General features: G+C 42.7%; 1 protein-coding gene and 1 non-coding gene across 2 annotated transcripts in view; one reads left to right on the top strand and one right to left on the bottom strand.

Annotated features, from left to right (window-relative positions):
* The first annotated feature begins 597 nt into the window (after nucleotides 1–597).
* RBM6 (RNA binding motif protein 6) overlaps nucleotides 598–21,292 on the top strand; it is a 107,303-nt gene continuing 86,608 nt past the window's right edge. The window contains exon 1 of the mRNA XM_019931721.3: nucleotides 598–753. The gene's annotated coding sequence lies outside the window, so the exon portion shown is untranslated. The remainder of the gene's footprint in view (nucleotides 754–21,292) is intronic.
* On the bottom strand, nucleotides 15,953–16,024 carry TRNAE-UUC (transfer RNA glutamic acid (anticodon UUC)). The gene has a single exon. It is a non-coding gene; the product is annotated as a tRNA-Glu (tRNA).

Here is a 21,292-nt window from a genome sequence, read left to right on the forward strand (position 1 = left end):
TAGCAAGGCTCTGTGTAAACTGAGTAGATTTTCCTTCGTAGGTAGGGCTATTAAACCTTTAACACAGATGACACCCACCTGGTATTCCTGAGTTGGTAATACCTAACTTGGAAACCCATCAGAAGGAAAAGGAGACGAGCCTCTGTGACTACTGCTTCCCTATCCTATGGGAGGGTCGGAAAACAGGCTCTTGTGTGGGCCAGAAGCCCCTGCCTCGGAAGTCTTAGGCTGGAGACGCCTCCCTTCCATTTCCTTCATATTAACGGAAAATAAGTCGTTTTCAAGCTACGCAGGCCGGGGCCATATGTGCGCTCTGGCGGGGAGCAAAACTCGAGAAGGCCAAGCCACCAAGAAAATGCACGCCTCGCTCAACTCCAAAGACCGAAAAAGAACTAGAACCCGTGGGTCAGAGGCCAAACCACAACCCCCAGCAGCCCCGGCGGACGGAGTTGGGGGGGGAGGGAAGGGCGCCCTCCCATTGGACGACGACGAGAGCGTGCTCTTACGTCCCACCCGCGCAGGCAAGCACCCCCCTCCCGCCCCGCCCTCCGCCCCCCGCGCGGGGTACGCCGGGAGTGGATTCGGTGCGACCGGCCGCGGTACTCCATCTCCCGGCGGGCAGAGCGCTAAAGGCGGCGGCGCCTTTGTGAAGGCAGCGGCTCGGCGCGGAGGAAGTTCCGGTTTCCGCGGCGCTGGGTCGGTGGCAGCGGCCGAGGATTAGGAGGAGCGGGCCGCGGAGGCCGCGCTGCCTCGGTAAGGGCTTGCGGCCGTAGAGAGGGCGTGCCGGAGCCTGGGGGAAAAGAGCCGGCCTGCCAGGCCGCTCTGGACGTCGCGGGCCCGCGCGGGCTAGAAGCTGCAGCTTCGGTGTCGCGGGGCGGCCGCGGCCTCGCTCAGGAAGAGAGCCAAGTGGCGGTGTGGTGAGGGAGGCGCCGCCCACGGGAGGAACGCCCCAGAATGGTCGCGGGCCCGGGGCGGGGCCCGGCGCGGCGGTGGAATTACCGGTCCAGTCTCGGGGCGGCCGGCTGCGGTGTTTTGTAGCTGGCGCGTGGTTGCGGTTCGGTGCTCCTGGTCTGAGGAGCTCCAAGCAGGCGGCCCTTTCTTCCTCCTTTTTTCCTGCTTTTTAAAGATTCTGATACAGTTCTGAGGCATCGTTCAAGAGGGAGCTTTTTTTGTGCTTAGCATGTAGCCTCACTCTCAGACCTGGACAGACCCGAGTGGGCTCAGCCGGACCACAGGGCGCGAGAGTTCGGAGCCCGGCACTCGGGGCTGTAGAATCTGGAGCCAGGGGAGTGGTCTGGTGGGTCCTGCACCCGTTGGGCGCAGGTAGGAGGAGAGGGAAGTTTCCTCGTATTCGCTTTTTAGATTCCTTTTGGCGTTGTAAATCTGTGTTTTTCTCTTAATTTTAGAATTGATGTTGTGCTTATGGGCTCAACTCTGGGCGTGCATTTTTTAATAAAACAAAGGGCCTTGTTTTGTAGGGTACATAAACTGTAAGAGTACTTGTATTTTTTGCACATTCCAGGTTTGCTTGTGAAGGTCAGAATTGCGGGGATCTAGGTGGAGTTCAGTAGACTTAGATGCGCCTGGTCACCTGATTCATTTCTGAACTCTGGATTGTGCCCTAGTTTGTTAGTTTTCAACTTCCTGTTGAGTAGTGCCACCAATGTGAATGGTTTAATAATGTCAACATCAGCAAACTTGTGAGGACTATAGGAGAGGTATCAAGAACTGATAAGTGAGGGTAGGACTGACAATGGTATGTTAGCATTCTGGTGAAACACACAAAAGTTGGACCTGAACCTTGCCTGGTTAACAGGCATCTAAGTAGGTACCTAACCTATAGAATAGGTACTAGGTCTCTGTTTCTGGACATTTGTAGCACCCTTCTTTATAGAATTCTGTTACCAGAATTGGGTTTACTTTTGTTGCCTTTAGGAGCCTAGTTTTTTGTAGCCTTTCAGAGGAGAATTGTCAATGGAGAGGTTACTAAGTGAACTCTCCAGTCTTATTGAAGATACATGGGCAAGGTTATACTCTTCTGCCGGTGTTTAAATGTATGAAATGGTGTGTTAATAATCTAACTCAGAGTTGTATTAACATTAAAGCTATTGGAAAATTCTTTTTTTGAAAAAAAATTTAAATTTTATTTATTTATTTTAGGCTGCATTGGGTCTTCGTTGCTGCGTGCAGGCTTTCCTTAGTTGCGGCGAGCGGGGGCTACTCTGTTGTGGTGTGCGGGCTTCTCATTGCAGTCCCTTCTCTTGTTGCAGAGCACAGGCTCTGGGCGCGGGCTCAGTAGTTGTGGTGCAGGGGCTTAGTTGCTCCGTGGCATGTAGGATCTTCCCAAACCAGGGCTTGAACCCGTGTTCCCTGCATCGGCAGGCGGATTCTTAACCACTGCACCACCAGGAAATTCCCGCTATTGGAAAGTTCTGAAATTTTAGAGATGATAAATCATGGACTCTTCTGGCTACATTCCAAGTGCTTAGAATTTATTTTCCTGCTAGAATTCCACAGTAGTTGTTCATCTCATTCGCTTAGTTAACGGGGCATCTATTGGGTGCCTTTAATAACCTTCCTATCACACTGTGGGACTCAGTGGAGCAGAGTGGGTAACTGTAGGAGCTCTAAAATCTGGTAGGGTTTGAACCCCTGACTCTTCCACTACCTGAGTGACATTGGACAAATTACTTAACTTCAATTTCCTCATACGTGAAATGAGGTTAAGAAATGTAGCCACCTCGGTAGGTTGTTTTGAGGTTTATGTAATCCTTTTAGAACAGTGCCTGGTGTGTGGAAAGTGTTCACTAAATGTTAGCCATGGTTACCTTTTTAAGAAATAGCTTTGTTGAGATATAATTCACACACCATACAGTTCACCCATTTAAGGTGCTTAATTCAGTGTTTTTTTGTATATTACGTTACTTTTTTTTTTTTTACAAAGTTGTGATGAATGTATTTTGTTACATACATTGTAACAAAATTTGCCATTTAAGCCATTTTTATGTGTAAACTTCACATAAAATTCATTGCATGAATTACATTCACAATGTAATGAAACCATAACCATTATCTATTTCTAAAACTTTTTCATCGCCTCAAACAGAAACCCTAACCATTAAGCAAGTAACTCCTATTGCCCCCTCCCTCTAGCCCCTGGTAACATCTAATCTGTATTCTGTCTCTGTTTATTTACCTGTTCTGGGTAACCCATATAAGTGGAATCATACAATATTTGTCCTTTCATGTCTGACTTATTTCAGGTAAAAATGTTTTCATGTCATAGCGTGTGTCCAAACTTCATTCTTCTTCTTTTTTTTTTTTTAATTAATTTATTTATTTTTGGCTGCATTGGGTCTTCGTTGCTGCGCGCGAGCTCTCTCTAGTTGCGGCGAGCGGGGGCAACTCTTCGTTGCGCTGCGCTGGCTTCTCATCGCGATGGCCTCTCCTGCCACAGAGCACGGGCTCTAGGCGCGCAGGCTCAGCACCTGTGGCACGGTGGCTCAGTAGTTGTGGCTCACAGGCTCTAGAACACAGGCTCAGTAGTTGTGGTGCATGGGCTTGCTCCACGGCATGTGGGATCTTCCCGGACCGGGGCTCGAACCCGTGTCCCCTGCTTTGGCAGGCAGATTCTCAACCACTGCGCCACCAGGGAAGTCCCCATTCTTTCCTTTTTAATTAAAGATTTTTTTAAAAACTGAGATGTAATTGACATCTTCATTCCCTTTTAAGGCTGAACAAAACTCAGTTGGTATGTATAGACCACATTTTGTTTAATTGTTCACTTGCTAGACAGTTGGGTTTTCACCTTTTGGCTGTTGTGAATAATGCTGATGTGAACATGGGTATACAAATATCTCTTCATGTCCCTGTTTTCAGTATCTTTGGGTATATACCCAGAAGTGGATCATATGGTAATTCTGTGTTTAGCTTTTTGAGGAACCACCATACTGTCTTCCACAGCAGTTGCATTGTTCCCACCAGTAATGCACAAGGGTTCCAACTTCTCCACATCCCAACACTTGTTTTCTGTTTTTTTGTTTTTGTTTTTTTTCAGTAACCACCTAAATGGGTGTGAAGTAGTGTCTCTCTCTCTCTCTTCTCTCTCTCTCTCTCTCTCTTTCTTTAACCATTTTAATGTGTACACTTCAGTGGTATTAAGTACCTTCCCACTGTTGTGCAACCATCATTACCATCCAGCTTCAGAACTTTTTTGTCTTCTCAAACTGAACCTCTGTACCCATTAAACAATAACTTCCTATTCTCCCCTCCCCCAACCCCTGGTACCCGCCATTCTACTTTCCATCTCTATGAATTTGCTTGTCCTAGGTACCTTATATAAATAGAATCATAAATTATACAATATTTGTCCTTTCATGACTGGCTTATTTTACGTAGCAGAATGTCTCCAAGGTTCATCCATGTTATAGCATCTGTCAGAATTTCATTCCTTTTTGAGGCTGAATAGTATTCCATTATATATATATATATATGCTATATTATGTTTATCTTTTCATCTATTGGTGGGCATTGGGTTGTTTCCACCTTTTGACTGTTGTGAGTAATGCAGGAATGAACATGGGGGCGGGTACACATATCTACTTGAGTTCCTGCTTTCATTTCTTTTGGGTTTATACCCAGAATTGGAATTGTTGGATCACATGATAATTTTGTTTTTAATTTTTTGAGGAACTGCCATATGTTTTACACAGTGGCTGCACCATTTTACATGCCCACCAGCAACACAGAGGGTTCTGATTTCTCCACATGCTCACCAGCCTCTGTTAGGTTTGTTTGTTTGTTCGTTTATTTTTGTTTTGTTTAATAACCATCTTAATGGGTGTGAAGGCGTATCTGGTGATTTTGAGTTGCATTTCCCTAATTGCTAATGATGTTGAGAGTCTTCCTTTGTGTTTATTGACCATTTGTATGTCTTCTTTGAAGAAATGTGTGTTCAAGTCCTTTGCTCATTTTTGAGTCAGGTTGTCTTTTGTTGTTGACTTTTAGTTTTCTGTATATTCTGGATGTTAATCCCTCATCAGATATGTGTATTGCAGATATTTTCTCCCATTCGTGAATTGCCTTTTTACTCTGTTGATAGTGTTCTTTGAAGCACAGAAGTTTTTAATGTTGATGAAGTCCAGTTTGTCTTTTTTTTTGACTCTGCTTTTAGTGTTATATCCAAGAGATCATTGCCAAATCCAATGCATGAAGCTTCCCCTCTCACTGTTGTGGCCTCTCCCGTTGCGGAGCACAGGCTCTGGATGCGCAGGCTCAGCGGCCATAGCTCACGGACCCAGCCGCTCCGCGGCATGTGGGATCTTCCCGGATTGGGGCACGAACCCATGTCCCCTGCATCGGCAGGTGGACTCTCAACCACTACGCCACCAGGGAAGCCCTCTTCCCTCTTTTGAATCCTTTTTTTGAGATAACTTTTGTATATGGTGTTGGGTAAGGGCCCCACTTGATTCTTTTGCGTGTGGGTATCCAGTTTCCCTATGACCATTTGTTGCAAAGACTGTCTTTTTCCCATTGAATGGACTTGGCACCCTTGTTGAAAATAACTTGACCATGTATGTGAGGGTTTATTTCTGGGTTCTCTATTCCATTGTTCTGTATGTCTGTCCTTATACCAATACCACACTGTTTTGATTACTGTAACTTTATAGTAAGTTTTGAAATCGGGAAGTGAGAGTCCTCCAGCTATGTTCTTTTTCAAGGCTATTCAGAGACCTATGAAATTCTATACGAATTTTAGGATGGGCTTTGGAATCAGATGGTCTTGAGTTTGCATTTTGGCTTTTCCTCATATTAGTTATATTGTTTTGGGGCAAGTCTCTCAACCTATTTGAGCCTCAGTTTCATAGTCTGTAAAGTGGGGATTGTAACAGAACTTACCCCATGGAGGACCTGTGATGATTAAGTGAGAGAACCCATGTAAAATGCGCAACTGTGGCAGAGTCAGTACTCAGCTGTGCCTGCCTTTATTACTCTTGTTTCAGAGAGTAGGAATAGACATACTCAGAAAGGTCCTTTCCAGCTTAATGTTATTGTCATTTTAAACACCTGACCATAGTAGCAGTAGTAATAATATTTAATACATTGTTGCTTTAAAATTTTTCAAAACTTTTTTTTGGAGGCATAATTTACATATCATAAAATTCACTTATTGTAACAGTTCAGTTTGATGCAGTCATCACCACTATTCAGATTTAGAATATTTCCAACACCTCAAAACATTCCCTAGTTCCTGTTTGTTGTTAATCTACACTTCCCACTCTTAACTGCAAGTCCTAGCATCCACTGATCTGCTTTCTGCCTCTGTAGTTTTATGTTTTCTAGAAATTTCATATAATTGGAATGTCTGGCTTCTTTCACTTGTAATCTTTTTTGAGATTTATCCATGTTGCATTCCTTTTTACGAGTATATCACATTTGTTTATCCATCTACCTGTGGATTGACATTTGGATTCTTTTCAGTTTTTGGCTGTCATGAATAATGTTGCTATCAATGCAATTACTTCTGATGCATGATCTCATTTACTCCTTACAGTAATCATATGAGGTAGGTACCATTATTATTCCCCTTGTGTAGGAGGAGAGCTTTGAGGCATATAGAAGTTAAATATAACTTACCAAGGGTACATAGAAAGCTAAAGTTTTGGGCTTCCCTGGTGGTGCAGTGGTTAAGAATCCTCCTGCCAATGCAAGGGACACGGGTTCGAGCCCTGGTCTGGGAAGATCCCACATGCTGTGGAGCACCTAAGCCCATGCACCACAACTACTGAGCCTGCGCTCTAGAGCCCTCAAGCCACAACTACTGAAGCTCGTGTGCCTAGAGCCTGCACTCTGCAACAAGAGAAGCCACCGCAATGAGAAACCTGCGCACTGCAACAAAGAGTAGCCCCCGCACACCACAACTAGAGAAAGCCCGTGTGTAGCAATGAAGACCCAATGCAGCCAAAAATAAATTAAAAAAAAAAAAAGAAAGAAAGCTAAAGTTTTGTCTTCCTTTTTTTTTTTCTTTTCTCTTGGCCATGCTGCGTGGCATGTGGGATCTTAGTTCCCCAACCGGGGATGGAACCCATGCCCCGTGCAGTGGAAGCTTGGAGTCCTAACCACTGGACCACCAGGGAATTACCAGAAGCTGGAGTTTTGATTCAAACTCAGGCAGTCTGACTCTAAAACATATTCACTAGGCCAATGGTCTTGAAACCCTTTTACTCTTGAACCACCTAAAAGGATTAAAAAAAATTTTAACCCCTAAAATTTCGAAAAAATTTTTTACCACCTTGTACATTTCTATGTTGGCATCTTAACACTTCTGTCATAAATGGCTGCAAAGGATGTATTTTCTGGTATAATATATATGCTGCATATATGCTTTAAATATGTAGTTGACAAAACCTTGGAACTGCAGATTTAATTTATGGAAAATGTCTGCCATTTAATTTAATTGGCAAATCAAACTTTAATGTCAATCATTTAGCCAAACCAGACTGCATCAATGGGAACATTCCAAATCCCAATGATTGTTGAAATAAACTGTTAAAAAGAGTAATAACATTTACTGAGCATTTATTTATGAGGCACCATTCTAGTGAATTTACATTGTCATTTTATCCTGATAACTATGAAGTAGACATCTTTGTCCTGATTTTTAGAGAGAAGTAAACTGAGGCATTAAGTTAAATAACTTGCTTAAGGAGCTACATTGTGCAGAGCCAAGATTTGCCTCCAGGCAATCTAACTGTGAACCCCAGCAGAGTATGTCCAGAGACTGCACTCTTGTCCCTTCACCACCACACTGTGCTTTCTTATAAAACTCACTTTTAAACTAGGAACCTGACTGTAATTTGCTGGTGTAAGGGACCAGGATATAATATTTAAAATCTGGGAAATTTCTATTCACAAGAAAAAGCAGCTCTAATGAAGTATTTAAATGTCTCCCTATAGTAGTAAAGTCTTATTTGTACATGAGCTTGAGATTCCTATGGGATAGCTAAGTGGCCATTTCTGGCAGGCATTTGGACTTTATAGAGAAGTCTAAGCTGGGGATGGAGATGTGGAAATTATCATCATAGAGATGGTAGAGATAGTGGTTAAATTGGGAATGGGTAAGATTGCCCAGTGTCTTAGCTTGGGCTGCTCTAACAAAATACCCTAGACTGGGTGACTTAAACAATACAAATTTCTCATAGTTCTGGAGCCAGGGAAGTTTTTTTTGTTGTTGTTGTTTTTTGGCTGCGTTGGGTCTTCGTTGCTGTGCGGGGGCTTTCTCTAGTTGTGGCGAGTGGGGGTTACTCTTTGTTGATGTGCATGGGCTTCTTATTTGTGGTGGCTTCTCTTGTTGTGGAGCGTGGGCTTTAGGCGTGAGGGCTTCAGTAGTCGTGGCTTGCGGACTCTAGATCGCAGACTCAGTAGTTGTGGCGCATGGGCTTAGTTGCTCCGTGGCATGTGGGATCTTTCTGGACCGGGGCTCTTTCCCGTGTCCCCTGCATTGGTGGGTGGATTCTTAACCGCTGAGCCACCAGGGAAGTGCCGGCGGGGAAGTTTAAGATTAAGGTGCCAGACAGTATGGTTCCTGGTGAGATCCTCTTGATTTGCAGACAACTGCCTTCCCGCTGTATGCTCACATGGCAGGGAGAGAGAGAGAGCATCTCTCTTTTGTCCCTTTTTAAAAAAAATAAAATTATTTATTTATTTTTGGCTGTTTTGGGTCTTTGTTGCTGCGTGCGGGCTTTTCTCTAGTTGCAGCAAGTGGGAGCTACTCTTTGTTGCAGTGCATGGGCTTCTCATTGCGGTGGCTTCTCTTGTTGCAGAGCACGAGCCCTAGGCGTGCAGGCTTTAGTAGTTGTGGCTTGCGGGCTCTAGAGCGCAGGCTCAGGAGTTGTGGCGCACGGGCCTAGTTGCTCTGCAGCGTGTGGAATCGACCAGGGCTTGAACGCGTGTCCCCTGCGTTGGCAGGTGGATTCTTAACCACTGAACCACCAGAGAAGTCCTCTTTTGTCCCTTCTTATAAGAGCATCAACCCCATTCCTAAGGGCTCTACCCTCATGACCTAATTACCTCCTAAAGGCCCCATCTTCAAATACCGTCACATTGGAGATTAGGACTTCAACATATGAATTTTGAGGTAACACAAACATTCAGTTTAGTCTATAGCACCAAGAGACGGCATCAAGAAACATGCTGGGGAACAGAATAGAGGCTAGGGGATTAGCAGTATTTGGTGGACGTTCATTTATATATTGAACTAATATTTAAAGGTTTTGTATTGGGTGTGTGGGTGTGTGTTTTGCATGAGGGAGACTTGAGTATGTTTACAAACAAAAAGGAAGTAGTCAGCAGAGTGGTAATATAGGTCAAAAAATGAGTTAAGTGATGGAGCAAGGTAAGGGTACGTTCTTCAGACTACAGTCTTTAATTAATGGGTACACAAAAACATCCCAGAGAGACTATGGGCATGTATATTTTTAAAGGAATCAATATGCAGAACTTGCCTTCCATAAATACTTTTCTTAAGAATGATCTGGGGACTTCTCTGGTGGTCCACTGGGTAAGACTCCACGCTCCCAATGTGGGGGGCCCAGATTCGATCCCTGCATGCCTGCCGCAACTAAGGAGTCTGTGTGCCACAACTGAAAGATGCCACATGCTGCAACTAAAGATCCTGCATGCCATAATGAAGATCCCACATGCTGCAACTAAGACCTGGTGCAGCTTAAATAAATATTAAAACAAACAAAAAAAGAATGAATCTTGCTCCTGGGTGTAAGAATGAAAACTCTTAGAAGAAAACATAGGGGGAAAGCTTTATGCGTTGGGTTTGGCAATGATCGTTTAGAGGATATGACACCAAGGGCACAGTCAACAAAAGGAAAAATAGACAAATTGGACTTCATCAAAATTAAAAACTTTTGTGGTCAGTGAACACTATGAACAGAGTAAAAAGGCAACTCACAAAATGGGAGAAAATATTTTCAAATCACACGTCTGACAAGGGATTAATATCCAGAATATATAGAAAACTTATAAACTCAACAACAACAACAAAAAACCTGAATCAAAAAATGGGCAAAGGGGGCTTCCCTGGTGGCGCAGTGGTTGAGAGTCCACCTGCCGATGCAGGGGACGCGGGTTCGTGCCCTGGTCCGGGAGGATCCCGCATGCCGCGGAGCGGCTGGGCCCGTGAGCCATGGCTGCTGGGCCTGCGCGTCCAGAGCCTGTGCTCCGCAGCGGTGAGAGGCCCGCGTACCGCCAAAAAAAAAAATAAATAAAAGGGCAAAGGACTTGAATAGACATTTCTCCCAAAAAGGATATACAGCTGGCCAATAAGCACATGAAAAGATTCTCAGCATCATTATTGATTAGGGAAATGCAAATCAAAACCACAATGAGATACCACTTCATACCCATTAGGAAGGCTGTTATTAAAAAACAAAACAAAACAGAAAAACAGTATAACAAGTGTCGGTGAGGATGTGGATAAATTGGAACTTGTATTATTCTGCTAGGGCTGCCATAGCAAAATACTGCAGACTAGGTGGCTTAAACAACAGAAAATTATTTTCTCACAGTTTGGAGGCTGAAGTCTAAGATCAAGGTGTCAGCAGTTTTGGGTTTTGATGAGGCCTCTCTCCTTGGCTTGCAGAAGGCCATCTTCTGTCCATGTCCTCACATGGCCTTTTCCCTGTGCATGCATTCCTGGTGTCTCTTCCACTGATGCCAGTCCTGTTGGATTGGGGCCCCGCCCTTATGGCCTCTTTCAACCTTAATTACTTCCTCAAAGGCCCTATTTCCAAATACAGTCACATTGGGAGTTAGGGCTTCAGCATATGAATTGGAGGGGGCACAGTTCAGTCCATAACAAAACCATTGTACACTATTTGTGGGAATGTAAAATGGTGTAGCTGCTGTGGAAAACAGTATGGTGGTTCCTCAAAAAATTAAAAATAGAATTACCATATGATCCAGCAATTCTACTTCTGGGTATATATATCCAAAAGAACTGATCTCAAAGAGATATTTGTATACCCTTGTTCATTATTCACATTATCCAAATGATGGGAGTAACCAAGTGTCCATAAGTGGATGAATAGATAAAATGTACACACAATAGAATATTATTCAGCCTTAAAAAGACATGAAATTCTGATAGCTGTTGGAATATGTATGAACCTTGAAGACATTATGGTAAATGAAATAAGCCAGAAAGAACAAATATTGTATGATTCCACTAGTATTGAGGTACTTAGAGTAGTCAAAATCATAAAGACAAAGTGGAATGGTGGTTGCCAAGGACTAGGTTAAGAGGGGAGTGGGGAGTACTGTTTAGTGGGTACAGAGTTTCTGTTTTGCAAGATGAAAAAAGTTTTGTGGGTGGATGGGGATGATATTTGCAAAACACTGTGGATGTACTTAATCCCTCGTAACTGTATACTTAAAGATGGTTAAAGTGGTAAACTTAAATTATTTTTAAAAAATGGCTCTTGTTGATTCTCCTTTTCCACTTCCTCTTTCTTACTAACCCTTCTCCCACTTTACCAAAAAGTCACCTTTGCATTTGCAATCTAACTGAAGTACACTGTGCCAGGGAGGATACCCTTTAGGACACCAAACAATGTTTATATCTCATCCCCCATTGAAGGATATTTGGGTTGTTTCCATTTTTTTTTAAAGCTATTATGAATAAAGCTGTTGTGAACATTTTTGTAGAGATCTTTTATTTTCATTTATCTTAGGCAAATACTTTAGAAGTGGAATTGCTGGGTCATAGGGTAGTGTTTCTCAGGCCAGTTTCTAAAGTGATTGTACAATTTTGCATTCTTTGTGTGTGTGTGTGTGAACTTTTTTTTTTTGATTTATTTATCTTATTTTATTTTTGGCTGCATTGGGTCTTCATTGCTGCACGCGGGGCTTTCTCTAGTTGCAGTGAGAGGGGGCTACTCTTCCTTGCCATGCCCGGGCGGCTTCTCTTGTTGCGGAGCACAGACTCTAGGTGCACAGACTTCAGTAGTTGTGGCTCGCGGGTTCTAGAGCGCAGACTCAGTAGTTGTGGCACGCGGGCTCAGTAGTTGTGGCTCACGGGCTCTAGAGCGCAGGCTCAGTAGTGGTGGTACATGGGCTTAGTTGCTCCGCGGCATGTGGGATCTTCCCAGGCCAGGGCTTGAACCTGTGTCCCCTGCATTGGCAGGCGGATTCTCAACGACTGCGCCACCAGTGAAGCCCTACAATTTTGCATTCTTTCGAGTAGTGTATGAGTTCTGATTGCTGGAAATCTTTGTGTATCTGATTTTGTGAATCTTTTTAATTTTAGCAATTCTAGTGAGTGTGTATTGGTATCTCATTGTGGTTTTAATCTTTTCCTTCTGACTAATAATAGGGAGCATTTGTCAGACATGTGTCACAAATATTTACTTGCTGTTTTGTAGTTCACCTATTCATTTTTTTAACAGTGTCTTTTTTTTTTTTTTTTTGCGGTATGCAGGCCTCTCACTGCTGTGGCCTCTCCCGCTGCGGAGCACAGGCTCCGGACGCGCAGGCTCAGCAGCCATGGCCCACGGGCCCAGCCGCTCCGCCGCATGCGGGATCCTCCCGGACCGGGGCACGAACCCGCGTCCCCCGCATCGGCAGGCGGACTCTCAACCACTGCGCCACCAGGGAAGCCTAACAGTGTCTTTTGAAGAACAGATTTTGATTTTAATATTTTTCTTTATGGCTAATGCTTTCTAGGTCCTTGACAAAAGTCTTTGCTGATACCAAGCTCAAAAATATTTTTCCTGTGTTTTATTTTTTTGCTATGCCTCTTGGCTTGTGGCATCTTAGTTCCCTGACCAGGAATTGAACCCGGGCCACCGCAGTGAAAGCGTAAAGTCTTAACCACTGGACCGCCAGGGAATTCCCTGTGTTTTCTTTTAGAAACATTATAGTTTTAGCTTCTGCATTTATGTAGATCCACTTTTAATGTGGTATGATAGTAGGCAAAGCAAATGCCATCAATGGGGATTTAAGATATGATTCTGGAGAGGAAGCCTGAAAAATCACTATTACATTTGAGGAGGAATCTTTTTTTTTTAATTTATTTTATTTTATTTATTTATTTTTGCCTGTGTTGGGTCTTCATTGCTGCTCACGGGCTTTCTCTAGTTGCAGTGAGCGGGGGCTGCTCTTAACTGTGGTGCATGTGCTTCTCATTGCGGTGGTTTCTCTTGTTGCTGAACACAGCCTCCAGGGCACGTGGGCTTCAGTAGTTGTGGCTTGCGGGCTCTAGAGCACAGGCTCAGGAGTTGTGGTGCACGGGCTTAGTTGCTCCGTGGCATGTGGGATCTTACCAGACCAGGCATCGAACCTGGTTCCCCTGCATTGGCAGGTGGATTCTTAACCACTGTGCCACCAGGGAAGTCCCGAGGACAAATCTTTTTAAGTGTAATTGAAATGAATACACTTAAATTTTTTTAATGGGAATTTGCAGGGGTTGGGGGAGCAATGGTGCTTCCAGCAGTCACTAATTCTAGGTCCAATAGTGCATATTAAAATTACTGCTGTTTAAAAACTCATAGTTGGATCATAGTTGGGTAGGTGCTCACACCAGTCCTTGCCTGTTGGTGCCCCCTTGATCCTCTTAGCTGAGTGTCCTGTTTGGCTCAAAGCATTTACTTTGGAAAAAATTAGAATGTTTAAAGCAGGAACAAGCTGCTATATACCACAGCTAAAACTAACGGAATAGTACCCCTGGTTCTGCTTTGTTGGCTTTTGGAACTGAAGTCATGAGTAAGAGGGGTGGCCCTGGGTATTGGTTTTATTTTGCTGGAGGTAAATTTCTTGGATATGTGCAGAATGGACCAAAGTGAAAGTATTTGCCAAGAATTTTTTTTAATTAATTAATTTAATTTATTTTTGTCTGTGTTGTGTCGTCATTGCTGCGCGTGGGCTTTCTCTAGTTGCGGCGAGCGGGGGCTACTCTTCGTTGCGACAGGCGGGTTTTTCATTGCGGTGGCTTGTCTTGTTGCGGAGCATGGGCTCTAGGCATGCGGGCTTCAGTAGTTGTGGCACGTGGGCTCAATAGTTGTGGCTCGCAGGCTCTGGAGTGTAGGCTCAGTAGTTGTGGCGCACGGGCTTAGTTGCTCCGCGGCATGTGGGATCTTCCCGGAGCAGGGCTTGAACCTGTGTCCCCTGCATTGGCAGGAGGATTCTTAGCCACTGTGCCACCAGGGAAGTCCCGCCAATAATGTTTTTATTAATCAAGAGTCAAAGGCAGAGGAGGCTTAGAAACAATCAGCTAACATCATCATTCTAACCTTAAAGGCTGCTGACCCTATACAATGGGGAGGCTTTATTCCCATACCCACTGGTTGGTTTCCAGGAAACCAGTCTTTATGTTCTGGAGGAGTATAATTGTAAAGCTGAAAATTAAAGGAATTGATGAGAAGGGCATCACTAGGAGTGCAATCCATGGTTTAATGTGATGCTTGCCATCTCTCAGGATTAAATGACTCCTGTTCAACCAGTATTCACGTGAAATTACTTTTCAATTCAGCATTCAGAACTCTCATTTGAGTGTCATACAGAGTGCAGTAAGTCAAAGGAAAACAAATATCTTATATTAACGCATATGTGTGAAACGTAGAAAAATGGTACAGATGAACCTGTTTGCAGGGCAGGAATAGAAACTCAGATGTAGAGAACTGATGTGTGGACGTGGGGGGGAAGGGGAGGGTGGAATGAATTGGGAGATTAGGTTTGACGTAAATACACTACCATGTGTAAAATAGATAGCTAGTGGGAACCTGCTGTATAGCACAGGGAGCTCAGCTCAGTGCTCTGTGATGAGCTAGATGGGTGGGATGAGGGGGTAGGAAGGTCCAAGAGGGAGGGGATATATGTATACATATAGCTGATTCACTTCACTGTACAGCAGAAACTAACACAACATTGTAAAGCAATTATACTACAATAAAAACAAACAAACAAAAGCCTCTCATTTGACTATTTACTACTACCACCAAGATCTACACCTGCAGCAGCTTCACCTGGACTTACATCTCAGCCTTACCACAGGGGCCCTCTTACTCATTGCTATGTTGCATCTGTTAGGGGTGGGATCTGGGCATTTGAGGTGGCAGGCCTTCCGTTCCCACTTGCATGTTCACCGCCAGGTACAGTTGTGTAATTAGTGTTATAGTGCCACTTATTTTCAGAGTTAGGTGGTATGGCAGGTGACTTGTTATACATTCCTTAGTGGATTCTGACTTTCTTGGCTCCTGTCTTGCTGTGTATATCAACCAATATCCCTGCTGGGTTCTGATGAGCTTCAGAATTTAAAGCCTTAACCTGGCATTCAGTTCATCCCGCAGTGCCAGTTCTGTTTACCAAAAGTAGCCCTGGCTCCATGCCAGTAACTCAAGAGTTTTTGTTTTTTTGTTTGTTTGGTTTTTTTTGCGGTATGTGGGCCTCTCACTGTTGTGGCCTCTCCCGTTGCGGAGCACAGGCTCCGGACGCGCAGGCTCAGCGGCCATGGCTCACGGGCCCAGCCGCTCCGCGGCATGTGGGATCTTCCCGGACCGGGTCACGAGCCCGTGTCCCCTGCATCGGCAGGCGGACTCTCAACCACTGCGCCACCAGGGAAGCCCAACTCAAGAATTTTTACCCATTTAAAGTTTAAGGATAGTTTAACATCATTTCAGCCCCAAGACCTGTAATCATTTGCTTTGCTGGATTAAACTGTCCGAAGAATTCCAGCTATTCTGAGGAAATTTTGGAGGGAACCGCTAGATGTTTGTACATATCTTTGGCCCCATTCACACCAGTAGTATATGAGGGTTCTAATTTCTTCAAATTCTTGTCAACTTATCTTTTTATTAGAGACACCCTAGTGGATATGAAGTGGTATCTTACTGTGGTTTTTTTGTTTGTTTTGTTTTGTTTTGTTTTTTGGCTTATGGGATCTTAGTTCCCCGACCAGGGATTGAACCTGGGCCACGGCATTGAAAGTGCTGAGTCCTAACCACTGGACCACCAGGGAACCCCCTTATTATGGTTTTGATGTGCATTTCCCTTATGGGTAATGTTGAGCATTTTTCTTGTGCTTATTGGCCTTTTAAAAGTATCATCTTTGGAGAAATGTCTATTCATAGCCTTTGCCCATTTTAAAAATTGGGTTATTTTGCTACTGAGTTATAAAATAGTTCTTTATGTATTCTAGATACAGGTCCCTTATCAAATATGATTTACACAAGTTTCCTCCCATTCTGTGGGCTGTCTTCACTTTCTTGATGGTGTCCTTTAAAGCACAAAATTTAAAATTTTGATGATATCCAATTGATCTATTTTATTTTTCCTTTTGTTGCTTGTGCTTTTGGTATTCATCTTATCCAAAAAGCCATTTCTTAATCTAAGGTCATGAAGATTTATGCCTGTTCTAAGAATTTTATAGTTTTACCTCTTAAAACATTTAGGTCTTTGATCCATTTGTATTAATTTTTATACATGACATGAAGTAGGGGTTCAACTTTATGCTTCTGCATGGGGACATCCACTTGTCCCAGTACCATTTGTTGAAAAGACTGTTCTTTCTTCATTGAATTGTCTTAGAACTCTTGTCTAATACACTTGATCCTAAATGTGAGGGTTTATTTCTGGACTCTCAATTCTGTTTTATTGATCTTTGTTTATCCTTATGTCAGTGCCACACTGTCTCGATAACTGTAGCTTTGTTTTCTTTTTTTTTTAATTGGAGTATAGTTGATTTGCGATATCGTGTTCATTTCAGGTATACAGCACAGTGATTCAGTTTTTCGTATACACACACACACACACACACACACACACACACACACACACATACACATATTCCTTTTCAGATTCTTTTCCCTTATAGGTTATTAAAAAATACCGAGTATAGTTCCCTGTGCTATGCAGTAGGTCCTTGTTGGTCATCTATTTTATATATAGTATTGTGTATATGTTAATCCCAACCTCCCAATTTATCCCTCCCTGCATCCCCCCTTCCCCATTGGTAACAAGAAGTTTGTTTTCTATGTCTGTGAGTCGCTTTCTGTTTTGTAAATAAGTTCATTTATATCATTTATATCATTTTTTTAAGATTCCACATAGTAGCGATATCATATGATATTTGTCTTTCTCTTTCTGGCTTACTGAGAACGATAATCTAAATGTTGCTGCAAATGGCATTATTTTGTTCTTTTTTATAGCTGAGTAATATTCCATTGTATATGTATATACTACATCTTCTTTATCCATTCATGTGTCAATGGACATTTAGGTTGCTTGTAGTTAAGTTTTAGAATCAGGAAATGTGAGTCCCCTAACTTTGTGGTATGTGTTCTTTTCTATTTTGCACAGATGATACCATATTACAAATAATATTTTGCACATATTTTTAAACTTACTATATAATAGTTTATCCTATATAAATTAACATAGCTATTTCATTTTTTGAGAGTTGCATAGTATTTCAGTAGTACAAATATATTCTGTTGATGTAATATAGATTTTATAATCTTTTGCTATTACAAACAGTGCTGCACTATGTACCTTTGTAAACATGTCACCTCACATTGTAAGTTTCTAGAGAATGAATTCCTAGAAGAGGAACTAGAAAGTCAGAAGTAATATGCATTTAAAATTTTGTGAATTCTAGTTTATGTAGAAGGAAAACTATGGAAAACTGTAGAATTTTTCCTTATGTTATTGATGTCTAACTTTATCCTGTTTGGGTTAGAGAGGATACTTTGTACGGTTATTTATCTTATAAAATCTGTTGAGGCTTGTTTGTGGCCCAGCAAATGGTCCATCCTGAAGAATATCCCATGTGCACTTGACAAGATGTGATTCTACTGTTGTTGGGTGGAGTGTTCTGTGTCAATTAGATGTGTTTGGTTTATTGTGCTAAGTTCTCTGTTTTCTTACTTATATACTGTCTGGTTGATCAATTCATTATTCAAAGTGAGGTTTGAAGTTTCCAACTGTTATAGAACTGTTTACTTCTCCCTTCAGTTTCTTTCAGTTTTTGCTTCATATATTTTGAGGGTCTGTTATTAGGTGTATAATGTTTATGATTTATCTTCTTGTGTTTTTTTAACCTTTAAATTAATATATAATGTCCTTTGTCTTTTGTACCTTTTTTGATTTAAAGTCTGTTTTGTCTGATACTAGTATAGCCACCACAGATCTCATTTGGTTACTATTTGCGTGGAATATTTTTTTCTGTCTTTTCCCTTTCAACCTATTTGTGTCTTTGGATCTACAGTGAGTCTCTTGTAGACAGCGTATAGTTGGATTATGTTTTTTAATCTATTGTGCCAATCTTGTCTTTTGAGAAGAAGATTTTAAACTGTTTACATTTAAAGTGATTACTAATAAGGAGGAACTTCTGCCATTTTGCTATTTGTAATCTATATTCCTTATAGCTTTTTTCCCTTCATTTCTTCCATTATTACCTTATTTAGTGTTTAGTTGATTTTTTATAGTGAAATGTTTGATTGCCTTCTCATTTTCTTATGTGTATATTCTAAAGATATTTTCTTTGTGGTTACCATGGGAATTACATTTAACATCGTATAGTTACAACAATTTAATTTGAATTTATACCAACTTAAGTTCAATAGCATAGAAAAACTGCTTCTATACTGTTCCTTTCCTTCCCTCTGTTTTTTTGTTTTTTAATATATTATCCCATTGCTTCTATTTATTTATTTATGTATGTATGTATGTTTGGCTGCATTGGGTCTTTGTTGCTGCACGCGGGTTTTCTCTAGTTGCAGTGAGCTGGGGCTACTCCTCGTTGCGGTGCGCAGGCCTCTCACTGCGGTGGCCTCTCTTGCTGTGGAGCACGGTCTCCAGGCACATGGGCTTCAATAGTTGTGGCTCGCGGGCTCCAGAGTGCAGGGTCAGTAGCTGTGGTGCACGGGGTCGGTTGCTCCGCAGCATGTGGGATCTTCCCAGACCAGGGCTCGAACCCTTGTCCCCTGCACTGGCAGGTGGATTCTTAACCACTGCACCACCAGTGAAGTCCCCCTTCCCTCTGTTATTGATGTCACAGATAGCATCTTTATAAATTGTGTCCCATTAACCTAGATTAATAATTTTTTTAAATAAATTTATTCATTTATTTATTTTTTTTGGCTGCGTTGGGTCTTCGTTGCTGCACGTGGGCTTTCTGTAGTTGCAGCGAGTGGGGACTACTCTTGGTTGCGGTGAGCAGGCTTCTTATTGTGGTGGCTTCTCTTGTTGCGCAGCGCAGGCTCTAGGTGCGTGGGCTCAGTAGTTGTGGCGCACGGGCTTAGTTGCTCCGCGGCATGTGGGATCTTCCCGGACCAGGCTCGAACCCGTCACCCCTGCATTGGCAGGCAGATTCTTAACCACTGCGCCACCAGGGAAGTCCCCCTTCCCTCTGTTACTGATGTCACAGATAACGTCTTTACAAATTGTGTCCCATTAACCTAGGTTAATAATTGTTTTTTATGCGTTTGTCTTTTAAATCATGTAGAAAGTAAAAACTGGAGTTAAAAATTGAAGTCACAATAATACTAGCTTTTATAATTGCTCTTGCTTTTTAAATCTTCACTGAAGCTTTATTTCTTCATATGGCTTCAAGTTACTTTTGACTTTCTTTCATTTCTTGCAGGGCCCATCTACTGGTAACAAATTCCTTCAGCTTTTGCTTATCAGGAAATGTCTTAATTTCTTACTCTTTTTTTTTTTTTTTTTTCCACGCCAAGTGGCATGCGGGACCTTAGTTCCCTGACCAGGGATTGAACCCGTGCCCCCTGCAGTGGAAACACAGAGTCTTAACCACTGGACCACCAGGGAAGTCCCTCTTTCTCATTTTTGAAGGAGAGTTTTGCTAGATATAGAATTCTTTTCCTATACCATTTTTGCAAAGGCTGTATTCCTTAGGTGTGATCACTGACACCTGTTCTCTTAGCCTTTGTTCATCTAATGTGTTAACCAAGATTTCCTTGAATTCTAGGAGCTCAAACAGATAAAACAAAAATGGACAAAAAACACACCAACAAAAATAAGAGAAAGAAAAACCCACCTCTCTTTGTTTTTGCAGATTGGTTCTGTGCTGGAGCCATTCCTTCAACACTTAGCTAGGCTTGCTCTGAACCTAGAGATTAGCCTGAGGTGAAAGCTTAGAGTCTTCTCAGGTTTTGTCTGATCATGTGTCTGGGTATGCTTGTGGTGTTCTAAATTTTCTCATATACATGGTGCCTTGGAATGTCCTAACTCCCCAAAGTGTTTTCACCCCAACCTCTCCATATCTGTGAGTCTGTAGTCTGCTTTGCAGCTTTTATTAGCAGTGCCTGCCGCTTTTCCCCCCAGAGTTCTGAGTTAGGTAAAACAGAGGCAAGTACCTTGCATCAGTCCTTCAGATAGCCCCCATACAGATTAGAACAGATGTACACAATAATTTACAAATCAGGTTTCCCTTGGGTTTAGGGAGGGAGCTGAAAACTGGGCTGCCCTCAAGACAAGAACCACTGCCATGCTGGGGTGGGGGTGGGGCAAGGATCAGTAAAAACACCAAAAAACTTTCCTATTATTTTGAGGATGACTTTTTCATTTTTTATTCTTTTTAAAAAATATTTATTTGGCTGCGCCTGGTCTTAGTTGCGGCTCGTGGGATCTTTAGTATGGCACGTGGGATCTTTGTTGCGGCATTCGGCATCTAGTGCCGCTGACCAGGGATCGAACCCAGGCCCCCTGCGTTGGGAGCGCCGGATCTTAACCACTGGACCACCAGGGAAGTCCCGAGGATGACTTTTTCTTGACTGAGTGTTCAGTTGGTTGTTGTAAAGCTTTGACTGTTTTCTAAAGCTACAACAAAGTTGGTTCAGACTGCTTGTTTTTTGATGTTTCTGTTGAGGAATGAGGCTTTGGAATTTCATAGCCTGTTGTTTTGCTGACATGTGGGTTGTGTTTTCACTCTCTTGATAGTGTACTTGGATTCACAAAAGTTTTCAATTTTGATGAAGTCTACTTTATTTTTTCTTTCGTTGTCATAGTAAGAAACCATTGCCAAATCCAAGGTCATAAAAGTTTGCCTCTTTTTGGGAATTCCCTGGTGGTCCAGTGGTTAGGACTTGGCTCTTTCACTGCCTGGGCCCAGGTTCAGTCGGGGAACTAGGCTCCCACAGGCCTCGTGGTATGGCCAAAAAAAAAAAAAGTTTGCCACTTTTTTAGTAGCTGGAGCACAGGTCCTGTGATGACTTCTCAGCCTTAGGTTACATGCCCATCTTCAAAGCAATCACTGTGGTGAGGTAAT

This window comes from Tursiops truncatus, chromosome 10 (genome assembly GCF_011762595.2).
Source record: "Tursiops truncatus isolate mTurTru1 chromosome 10, mTurTru1.mat.Y, whole genome shotgun sequence".
Lineage (NCBI taxonomy): Eukaryota > Metazoa > Chordata > Mammalia > Artiodactyla > Delphinidae > Tursiops > Tursiops truncatus.